This window comes from Schistocerca serialis, chromosome 5 (assembly GCF_023864345.2).
Source record: "Schistocerca serialis cubense isolate TAMUIC-IGC-003099 chromosome 5, iqSchSeri2.2, whole genome shotgun sequence".
In the NCBI taxonomy this organism is placed as follows: domain Eukaryota; kingdom Metazoa; phylum Arthropoda; class Insecta; order Orthoptera; family Acrididae; genus Schistocerca; species Schistocerca serialis.
Genome location: NC_064642.1, coordinates 464,583,858 through 464,595,337, shown reverse-complemented (window position 1 = coordinate 464,595,337; position 11,480 = coordinate 464,583,858). Strand labels below are relative to the sequence as shown.

The window sequence follows — 11,480 nt, the reverse complement described above, 5'->3', positions numbered from 1 at the left end:
CGGTTGCAGCGATGTTAGCTCTACAAACGGTCACGTTTCTCCATGCAGCAAAAAACAAAAAAACAAAAACAAAAAAAAAGAGAGCCGGACGCTTTCTTTGATTAAAACTAGGGCAAAGTGCATGCCTAACTTTGACGAAGTTCCTTATTACACTACGAAATTTTATTGACAAATAAACTAGGTAAAAGAAAATTTGATAGCGTCATACCGGCCTAACAAATTTTCTTTTAAGAAGTTTATTTGTCAAGTAAAATTTCGTAGTGTAATAAGGAACTTCGTCAAAGTCAGACGTCATACCGGCCTAAACAACGGCCTTGCCGCAGTGATAACACCGGTTCCCGTCAGATCACCGAAGTTAAGCGCTGTCGGGCTGGGCTAGCGCTTGGATGGGTGACCATTCGGTCTGTCGAGCGCTGTTGGCAAGCGGGGTGCACTCAGCCCATGTGACACAAACTGAGGAGCTACTTGACTGAGAAGTAGCGGCTCCGGTCTCGGAAACTGACATACGGCCGGAAGAGCGGTGTGCTGACCACATGCCCCTCCATACCCGCATCCAGTCACGCCTGAGGGCTGAAGATGACACGGCGGCCGGTCGGTACCGTTGGGCCTTCCAAGGCCTGTTCGGACAGAGTCATACCGGCCTACACGTCTATCCTGGAACGCAGCACCAACTGCAAGTTGCCTGTCTAACAGCTTCCAGGCGAAACAAAAATATGATTTACAATATTGCGCGTAACTATGGACGGAATTTTAAGATTTAAATGCTGTCATAATCATTAAGAGGCACAATATTATGTTAAAAGTTGAACACAGTAAGACAAATCTTACAGTTAGGAACCGTGTGTTTATCATGGGGCAGCATAACTGACGGCTCGCAAATACCCGGACTTTTCTCAGCCAGTATTTGAGAATGAGATCACTCAGCAATTTCCAATAAACTTTGCACACAATTTCAAACCCTTACAAAACTTTTTCTCGATGACACCCTCACAAAATAATGAAAGGAAAGAAACTTTATCGCTTACTACATTTTAGCTGTCAGTGTAGTAAAACTTAAGCACCAGACGTAGCTGTTCGCAACGCAGTTTGCAGACAGTATCCACGTATACCACTGAATGAACATGCAAAATTAAATCATTGTACAAAACATTGTTCAGAAATACGGCGCCATAAACATTTAGATGCGTGGACTACTCGCTTTTTGGTTAAAATGGAGCGAAGATGACTCAGACCATATTCCTACAGTGATTCATAAGAGCACTTGGGGACTTGGCAATGATTTCAAACCTTCTCTATACTTATTCTCGCTTACATGCTCAACGTCAAATATTTAGCACATTAACTCGTTTTTAATCAGAGACCCGAAGCAGTCATGTACATGGCAGTTCGATTCTTTAAAGAATCGGAGGTTTACTGGTTTTAACAGAAAACATGTTTCTACGGTTGATTGGTTGATTTGATGGAAGGGACCAAAGAGCGAGGTCATCGGTCCCATCCAAAGGATGGAGAAGGAAGTAGGCAGTGCCCTTTCAAAGGAACCAACCCGGCATTTGCCTGAAGCGATTTAGGGAAATCGCAGAAAGCCTATCTCAGGATGGCCGGACGCGGGTTTGAACCGTCGTCCTCCGGAATGCGAGACCAGTTGGCTAACGTCTGCCCCACCTAGCTCGGTCATGTAGGACAACATGGATAGGGAATCAACAAATCTAAGGGACACTCAGTAAGTAACGTTTGAAAAGATGTCTTTGGATGCAGAGCTGAAGCGCGTGGGATTAGTTTGTGGCCGGCCAGAGTGGCCGAGCGGTTCTAGGAGCTGGGCGACCGATACAGTCGCAGGTTCGAATCCTGCCTTGGGCATGGATGTGTGTGATGTCCTTAGTTAGGTTTAAGTAGTTCTAAGTTCTAGGGGACTGATGACCTCAGAAGTTAAGTCCCATAGTGCTCAGAGCCATTTCAACCATTCGATTAGTTCGTGAGACAAGAAGATGAGACATACTGCGACAGCCTTCCAAGTGGTGCTGACATTGTGTAGAGATTAAATTTGTGTATCTGTCCTGTTTCTGTTTGGTACGTTCTGTTACTCTGCTGATATTTGTTTTATTACTGCACAAAAGACGATTAATAATCACGGAATACACACGGACAGATCGAATAAGACATGAAATCATTATGCTGCAAAGTCGTATTTTTTAATGCCTCGCGTCTAGTCAATTCAGAGTAGACCGTCAAACATGGGTTTACCACCAAGAACGCTGTCTTAATATACTGCACGTAGTGATCAAGTCGTTCAAAGATGCGTTACATACCACACATATACCTGGTAGGTAGAAAGCCCGCAAACGATTGTCGCAACGTACTTACAGCAAGTGGAGTGCATTCAATGATGGAAGCTACAGCAATGCAAAGGCTTTATAAACACAGGTTTGCGTGTACGTTATTGTTCTCAGTTTGGTGTTATTTCATTGAGGCAATGGTTTTGTGGCCTACTGGGACTTTATGTGAAATGTACGACATGGATCGAACGTGACCGGCAGCATTCTGCAGTCGCATTCGGGGGGATGGTGGTTCAGAAGGCCGCCCAGCCATCCACATTTATATTTTCGATAATTTCCCAACAGCACTTGAGGCAAACGACAGGATAGTTCGTTATAAAACGACACAATCGCTTATCTTCAGTATCCCTTTCCTACTCTGAACATGTGATCAGTTTCCAATGGTTCGTCAATGGAATGTTAAACCATAATCATCATTTACTTCATCTTCTTCTTCTTCCTCCTCCTTCCTCCTCCGCCTCCTCCTCCTCCTCCTCGTCTTCCTCCTTTTTCTTCTTCGTTTTGAACGTCTGACGAACACTGTACCATATGTTGTGAATGTATGCTTGATAGTACGTTTGTGTGCCTGATGGTGTACTTGAAAACGACAATGGCTCCGAAGTTGACCACCTGCAAAGTATTATGAAAATATCTCCCCGCAGGAAAAATGATTTCATTTAATAACTGCATATTTGGTGCTCACCCACTCGCAAAGAATTATGTAGAATCATATTGCCGCTCCTTAGTCACAAATCCCGTAAGAAGTTCAGCGGAAATATCTAACTGATGAGTTTGTACTGTGTTAGCCTGACAGCCCTGTTGAGCTCAGCTGCATATATGCTATTTCTTTCGAAAAAAGATAGTAATTAACACACATACTAACACAGAAGATAATGTTTCTTATTTCTTAACGGCAATAACACGTTAAAGGAATACTATGCAGTAAAAGAAGAAACCGGCCAAACACGAGAGACTTTGATGGACTATAACCCGCTCTTTGGCTGTAATGACAGGCTACTTTCACAAAAGAGCTTATAGCCCTTCACTACGCAACGTGCACAGTATAACTGAGAGATGGTATACAAGAGAGCGTGCGAATGCCAGCGGCTACAACGAACCTTGGTTGCACTTGCAGCGTGCTACAGGCTCAAAGCTATATACAGCAGACCGTTCGACGAAATGCTTGTCCAGCAGCGCCAAGGTCGCGCTGCGTACACTCCAGAGAAATTACAATGGTGCCCTCCCCATGTTAGGCTGGGACAACAGGCATTTGTTTCCAGTACAGTCTCCCCGTGTCAAAAAAAATTATCTTGAACGTTGCGCGTGAACAGTGAAAATTGGGCGAACGTCCTATTTTTCTTTCTTTTTGTTAAAAATAGAAAACAAATGGGCGCAAGCAATGTGTGGACGCGAAGCGTCGGAATCTGCCATTCCACACTTGATTATGAAATAAGGAGAAACAAGGCATATGGTATGCGTCTGTCAAACGTAAATTGTGCAGTGCTGAATATGATTATCAAAAGAGGAAGTCAGTGAACAATGAATGAAAGTAAGGAAGGGAGATTACGGCTTATGTCCCATCTATGATGAGGTTATTAGAGATGGGGCAAAAGCTCAGATTATGGAAGCATTGGGGAATGAAATCGGCCATCACCTTTTCAACTGAACCAGCATGGTATTCGTCTTAAGCTATTTAGGAAAACGTAAATCTGGATGGCCAAACGTCAGGCTGAACCAATATCCCCCCAAACTCAAGTCCATTGTCCAAGCACTCCGCTACCTCGGTTTGAATAAACAGGCGGAATTAGATTTTTAATTTACAGTTTAAGCATTTGTAAAACAGTTTTTATGGGCTCATCCCGAAGAAATCAGTTTATTCGCATTATTGCATTTTGGGGCCGCTGAATAAACTTTTATGCTTCATTAGCAAAATATTCCACAGTGAGTAACTGAAAATGGCGGTAAGCACAGATACGTTCTCATTAGCTACATACATCTTGCCATGAACACAGTACTCTACTGACCATTAAAATTGCTACACCACGAAGATGACGTGCCACAGACGCGAAATTTAACCGACAGGAAGAAGATGCTGTGATATGCAAATGATTAGCTTTTCAGAGCATTCACACAAGGTTGGCGCCGATAGCGACACCTACAACATGCTGACAAGAGGAAAGTTTCCAACCGATTTCTCACACACAAACAGCAGTTGATCGGCGTTGCCTGGTGAAACGTTGTTGTGATGCCTCGTGTAAGGAGGAGAAATGCGTACCATCACGTTTCCGACTTTGATAAAGGTCGGATTGTAGCCTACCACGATTTCGGTTTATCGCATCGCGACATCGCTGCTCGCGTTGGTCGAGATCCAATGACTGTTAGCAGAATACGGAATCGGTGGGCTAAGGAGGGTAATACGGAACGCCGTGCTGGATCCCAACGGCCTAGTATCACTAGCAGTCGAGATGACAGGCATCTTATCCGCATGGCTGTAACGGATCATGCAGCCACCTCTCGATCCCTGAGTCAACAGATGGGGACGTATGCAAGACAACAACCATCTGCACGAACAGTTCGACGACGTTTGCAGCAACATGGACTACCAGATCGGAGACCATGGCTGCTGCTACCCTTGACGCTGCATCACACACAGGAGCGCCTGTGACGGTGTACTCAACGACGAACCTGGGTGCACGAATGGCAAAACGTCATTTTTTTCGGATGAATCCAGGTTCTGTTTACAGCATCATGATGGTCGCATCCGTGTTTGGCGTTGTCACAGTGAACGCACATTGGAAGCGTGTATTCATCATCGCCATACTGGCTTATCACCCGGCGTGATGGTATGAGGTGCCATTGGTTACACTTCTCGGTCACCTCTTGTTTGCATTGACGGCACTTTGAACAGTAGACGTTACATTTCAGATGTGTTACGACCCGTGGCTCTACCCTTCATTCGATCCCTGCGAAACCCTACATTTCAACAGGATAACGTACGACCGCATGTTGCAGATGCTGTACGGGCCTTTCTGGATACAGAAAATGTTCGACTGTTGCCCTGGCCAGCACATTCTCCAAATCTCTCACCAATTGAAAACGTCTGGTCAATGGTGGCCGAGCAACTGGCTCGTCACAATACGCTAGTCACTACTCTTGATCAACTGTGGTATCGTGTTGAAGAAACATGGGCAGCTGTACCTGTACACGCCATCCAAGCTCTATTTGACTCAATGCCCAGGCGTATCAAGGCCGTTATTACGGCCAAAGGTGGCTGTTCTGGGTACTGATTTCTCAGGAGCTGTACACCCGAATTGCGTGAAAATGTATTCACATGTCAGGTCTAGTATAATATATTTGTCCAATGAATACCCGGTTATCATCTGCATTTCTTCTTGGTGTAGCGATTTTAATGGCCAGTAGTGTATGTTAAATACTCTTGGCGGTAGCTCATTAAATTCAAGATCGCGCCACTGTTCAGATATCAACAACCAATGTAAACGGTTTTCTGAAGTCTAACAATCTGAACCAGCAAAATAAGTATTTTATAACAGAACACAGTTGTAGCAGTTAAAAGCGGAAAGCCAGTATACAACACGTCTGGAGAATTTTAACTGCGAAAAACATTCCATGTTACTCAGTTTAGCATTTGTGAAAACAAACACTCCAAGTCGAACACAACTGATTCGCAACAGCGTATAGAGAGCCACCTAGCAGCAAAACCTGTTACTAACACCACACCAGCCGCTGGAAAGGGATTTTACTACTTTTCTGAGTCCGTCATAGTACAGATAACACTAGTTGATAATAGTGCCTTTGCTTTGAGAACGCATTTCACGACAGTACTATTGCGACAAAAACGTACTGAATTGCTCTATAATAAGGGGTGGCCCTAAACAACAGCGGACTGCTACTTGCGATTGCTTCCATTCTTAACTTCTTACGTGTGCCCACAATAATTTTTTTTAACAGCAAACTCTACAGTGCTTTCATGTAAAACACGAGACGAAGGCATTTGCAGACTTTTTCTGATCTTGAAGGCATATTTGATGCAGTAATACGACGCATTTGGCCTTGATAAGGTAACTTTCTTTTTGTTGCGGGTTTAGAATAACCAAGAAGCGAAGTGTGTAATGTGAAAAGGCTGCTTTCGTAATCCAGCATTTTCCTTAGTACGCAGTGACGAAACTGATGTTCCGTCTGTGTCATCTTCTCGAAAATGCTGAGAACATATTTTGCCATGTGTGGATGGTTTGTAATATTTCATTCTGATAGCATTCAACCGAAGCGCTTTCGAGTTGAATCAAATCTAAAATCAAATTACAGAAACAAAACCACTAAAGTTCATGCATATAAAAGTGAATATCTCTTGAACGAGTCCACATCCTGGATGCTATGTGTCAAATTTCCTGTGTTCAATGATCATGACTCATAAATATCTATAAATTCCGGATACTCCGTTCATAAACTGCATCATTTATCAGCAACCACTCAGCGGGAAGAATTTAGAAGTTTTTGTATACTGAAACGAGTAACGTCTGCTGCGATTTTCATTCAGGCAATGCATTCAGTCACCGTCCATTTCAGGCTTTTCTTGAAGAAACTGAGTACGAATTCTGTGACTTATCTTAGCACACGACTGTGCGGTGGCTCAGCTGCAGCAGTGTACTGTTTCATTTTTACAAGTTCGGAAACGAAACGGATATTTTTCTCACTAAAGGCGATAGAGCTGATCCCTAGCTATCAGACCCTACTTGGCTGCGAAAGTCATTTTTGCCCGACATCATATCCCACAGGAACGAACTGAACTTGAAAACTCAGGAAAGGGTAACCTTGTCTGTGATCTCTCTCAAAGGATTACAAAGGAAGTTGTCACTGTTTGAATCACAGCTGGGAGGAAAAAGGTTTTCTTATTTTCACTGTTTCAAAGAATTCTGTGCTACAGTCGTCGAAGATGTCAGTCTCGATTTTCCGAAAAAAATTATTCATGGCTTGAAGAAGCATTTTATGGAGACATTTTCAAATGTTGACCGAAATCAGGGTGACGCTCTTCTATTGCAGAAATCGTTTGATTGTAAAACTACAGCTGGAGATCGTTGATTTGCAAGCAGGTGCGCTGCTGGAAGAGAAGCACAGAGAAGGAGAACTTCCTGAATTTTACCGCAGCTTACCTAATGCTGAGGTAGCAAAATTGAAGAAATTTGCTGCTGGTATGGCATTAAGAAGAGAATAGAAGCTTTCGAAATGTGGTGCTACAGAAGAATGCTGAAGATTAGGTGGGTAGATCACATAACTAATGAGGAAGTATTGAATAGAATTGGGGAGAAGAGGAGCTTGTGGCACAACTTGACAAGAAGAAGGGACCGGTTGGTAGGACATGTTCTGAGACATCGAGGGATCACTAATTTAGTAGTGGAGGGCGGTGTGGAGGGTAAAAATCGTAGAGGGAGACCAAGAGATGAATACACTAAGCAGATTCAGAAGGATGTAGGCTGCAGTAGGTACTGGGAGATGAAGAAGCTTGCACAGGATAGAGTAGCATGGAGAGCTGCATCAAACCAGTCTCAGGACTGAAGACCACAACAACAACAATGGCATTAGTGGTTGGAAGAACTTGTGTCTGTGAGCAAATGTTTTCGAAAGTGAGGCATGTTAAGTCAGCACATCGAACGAGATTACCTGTGAACATTTCAAAACAGTTCTCTTTATTGGATGCAGTTAACACCAAACCAAACATTAATGATATCTCGAAAAACGAACGTCAGTTTTACAAATTTCACTAGCGTCTTCGGCTGCTTAGTTTATGATGTTCGTATATGACCTCACTAGATGCAAATTCCTTTTTGTTAATGCCGCCTTATTTGGTGACTTTTGTGTAATGAAATATTTTGGTGGTACTTGTTTTTTCGGCACCGCATGCCACTCCTCACTGATTAAAACCGATTGCTGAACTTGGTTTTTCGTCTTTCAAAAATGGTTCAAATGGCTCTCAGCACTATGGGACTTAATATCTCAGGTCATCAGTCCCCTAGAACTTAGAACTACTTAAACCTAACTAACCTAAGGACATCACGAACATCTATGCCCGAGGCAGGATTCGAACCTGCAACCGTAGCGGTCGCGCGGTTCCAGACTGAAGCGCCTAGAACCGCTCGGCCACCAACGGAGGCTTTTCGTCTTTTTTCCCCAGAGAATTCGTTCTGGCTGACGAGTATTGTTCAGAATGGTGGTCCCACCTGCGCTCCACTCGCCATTTTCTCAGTTATCCGTCCCGCTGTGAAAAAGTTTGTCGACCCCTGCTCTAGGCTTTCGCCGTCTCCGCATGCTGTCCTCCTGCTATATCCTGCGGGTAATTATTGCCGCTAGCGAAGCGGCCGCTCGACACGCTGCCATTAAGCAATGCTGCGTCACAGCCCTGCCATTCCTGAACTGAAAGAAGTGAGAGCACACTGATTTATACCAGAAAAAAAACTCTAGTCGCGCAGCAACGCAAGCGATACCAGTAAACTATCACTGGCCGTTTCTTTCCTCTTCAGACGCAATGAATGTCAGTCGTGAAATTCTTGCTTGTGTAAGTCTTTCCCTGCTTTCACTTTCTCCGTCACCCGCAATCGCGTTTCAACCTGCATATTAGCGAACGTTTTGATGGTGGAAACCTTTGGGAGTTATCTTAGAGGGAATTAATTGTGCAGACCGAAATTCAAATGACTAGAAGGAGGGAAGGACGGAAGATTTGGTTGAACGACTCGTCGACATCAAGGTAATTAAGGACGGATCGCAAGCAACCATCTCGGTATTTGCTTGAAGCGATTTCGGGAAATCGCGGAAAACCTAAATCTGGATGGCCGGGCGCAGGTTTTAACCTCCCGAATGCGAATCAAGTGTTCAAAGAACTGGAGAATTTTTCAGTAGCACTATGCGCTCGCAATTTGAATTGTGTTCATGTTCTTAGCTAGAAGCACAGAACATAGTCGAAAATTGTTTCTTTACGTCACTATATACGTAACTAGTGTATCGCCGCTGCTTCGCTCGCTTATGGTCTGCACAAATGGTTTTTCTTTTTCTTTAATCGAATTTTTATGTCGTTCACAAATTGCGGCATCGTCTAAACTTCTCACGCTCATTAAGGCCATAGAAGCACGTGGCCAAAAAGTGATTGAGGTAGCTGCAGTCCGAAGTTTTTGTTAATGCTGCCTTTTGTGTGCTTGCAGTGGGTTCAAAAAAATTTTAACATAACGAAATATTTCTAACAGAGAACCCCAAATACAGTTTCATAATGAAATAATTTTATAAAATTTTTCATACGCTATTTCACTCCCTTAGGGGGCTGAATTTCCATAAACACTGCAAAACGTATTTTTTTTTATTTTCAAGGGATAAGTAAAATACCAATTTTCATTGATGTAGCTTCCAAAATGCTTTAGCAGTTCTTTAATAATGATTAATTATCAAAAAAACTTTCACCCACTATTTTACGTCTGTCAGTGGTTGACTTTCCTAAAAAGCCCAAACCTTTATGAAACTGAAACCCACCAACATCCGCCATATTCTCCCCCCCCCCCCCCCCCCACTCCCCCATCCCCCTCTCCCGCAATCGCACACAAAATCGTGCCCATTCGATGTGTAATACATTTTCACTGCTCCTGCGTTAAGAATTCAGCATCAGGCAGGACAGTTTATTACTACTTTACTACTAACTCTGTTCGCAAAACATTTTCAGACAGCGCCACACATACCACTTAATGTACCTGCAAAATTATGTCATTGCAAGGCACACAGTTTAGGAACTATAACGTCGTAAACGTAGAGATGTGTGGGAAAATAGCTTTTGCTTAAAACAGACAGCTATTTACCCAGATTAATCCCATTCAGTGTGTGATAATGACAGCACTTAGCGAATTCCAACAAACTTTACGCAAAATTTCACATCTTTTCCAAGGTTTGTCTCGCTTACTTCGTTAGTGTCACTATATTTAACACATTAGCTAATTTGTTAGGTCATCAGAATTTCGAGGCCGTTCAATACGAGGGCGTTGGATTGTTTAAAGGCTCAGTGGTTCACTGGTAAATACTGATCCGGTAACTTTCATGGTATAGCACGCTACATACAAGACGCTGAAATATCCCACGAATAATACAGAAATTGAAGTTAAAATCTTCTGGGTTATTAGGCCGCGTCATGTTTCTTCTAAAATGATCAACGTTTAGACCCCTCTGCTAGGATCTTCCTCAGGATCTTCTGGTGTCCACTACTGCGTCGATCATTTTAGAAGAAACATGACGCGATCTAACAACCCAGAAGATTTTAACTTCAATTACAACGGCCACGAAAGCCTGCACACTTACATAATACAGAAATTGTTCCGCTATGCATTTACAAACGTCATGGGACAGCGATAAGCACTTATACAGATGGCGGTAGTAGCACATGCACGAGGTATAAAAGGACAGTGCATCGGCAGAGCTGTTATTTGTACGCAGGTGATTCAAGCGAAAAGATTTCCGACGTGATTATGTTTGCACGACGGGAACTAACAGGCTCTGAACGCGGATTAGTAGTTGGAATTAGACACACAGGGCATCCCATCGTTAGGGAATTCAATCTTCAGAGACCCATAGTGTTAAGAGCGTGCCGAGAATGCCGAATTTCAGGCACTGCTCTCACCACGGATGACACAATGGCCGGCGGCCTTCACTTAACGACCGAGATTAGGGTTGTCAGTGCTAACAGACAAGCAACACTGCGTGAAATAACCGCACACATCAGTGTAGGACGAATGTACACTTTAGGACAGTATGGCGAAATGTAGCGTTGATGGGCTATGGCAGCAGGTGACTGAGGTGAGTCCCTTTGCTACCAGCACGACAACGCCTGCAGAGCATCTCCAGGGCTCGTGACCATGTCAACTGGACCCTGGCCTGCTCAAATGAGTCCTGATTTCAGTTGGTAACAGCTGATGATAGGGTTAGAGTGTGGCGCAGATCCCACGAAGACATGGACCCAAGTTGTCAAAAAGGCACTATGCAAGCTGGTGCTGGCTCCAACTGAACCGATTATTGACTGGAAATTGTTATGTTCGGCTACTTGGAGACCATTTGCAGCCGTTCGTTGACTTCCTGTTCCCAAACAACGACAGAATTTTTATGGAAGACAATGTGCCATGTCAATGA

The 11,480-nt window shown here is 43.6% G+C and overlaps 1 pseudogene; it reads left to right on the top strand.

Annotated features, from left to right (window-relative positions):
* The first annotated feature begins 304 nt into the window (after positions 1-304).
* On the top strand, positions 305-422 carry LOC126482457 (5S ribosomal RNA; annotated as a pseudogene).
* The last annotated feature ends 11,058 nt before the right edge of the window (positions 423-11,480 follow it).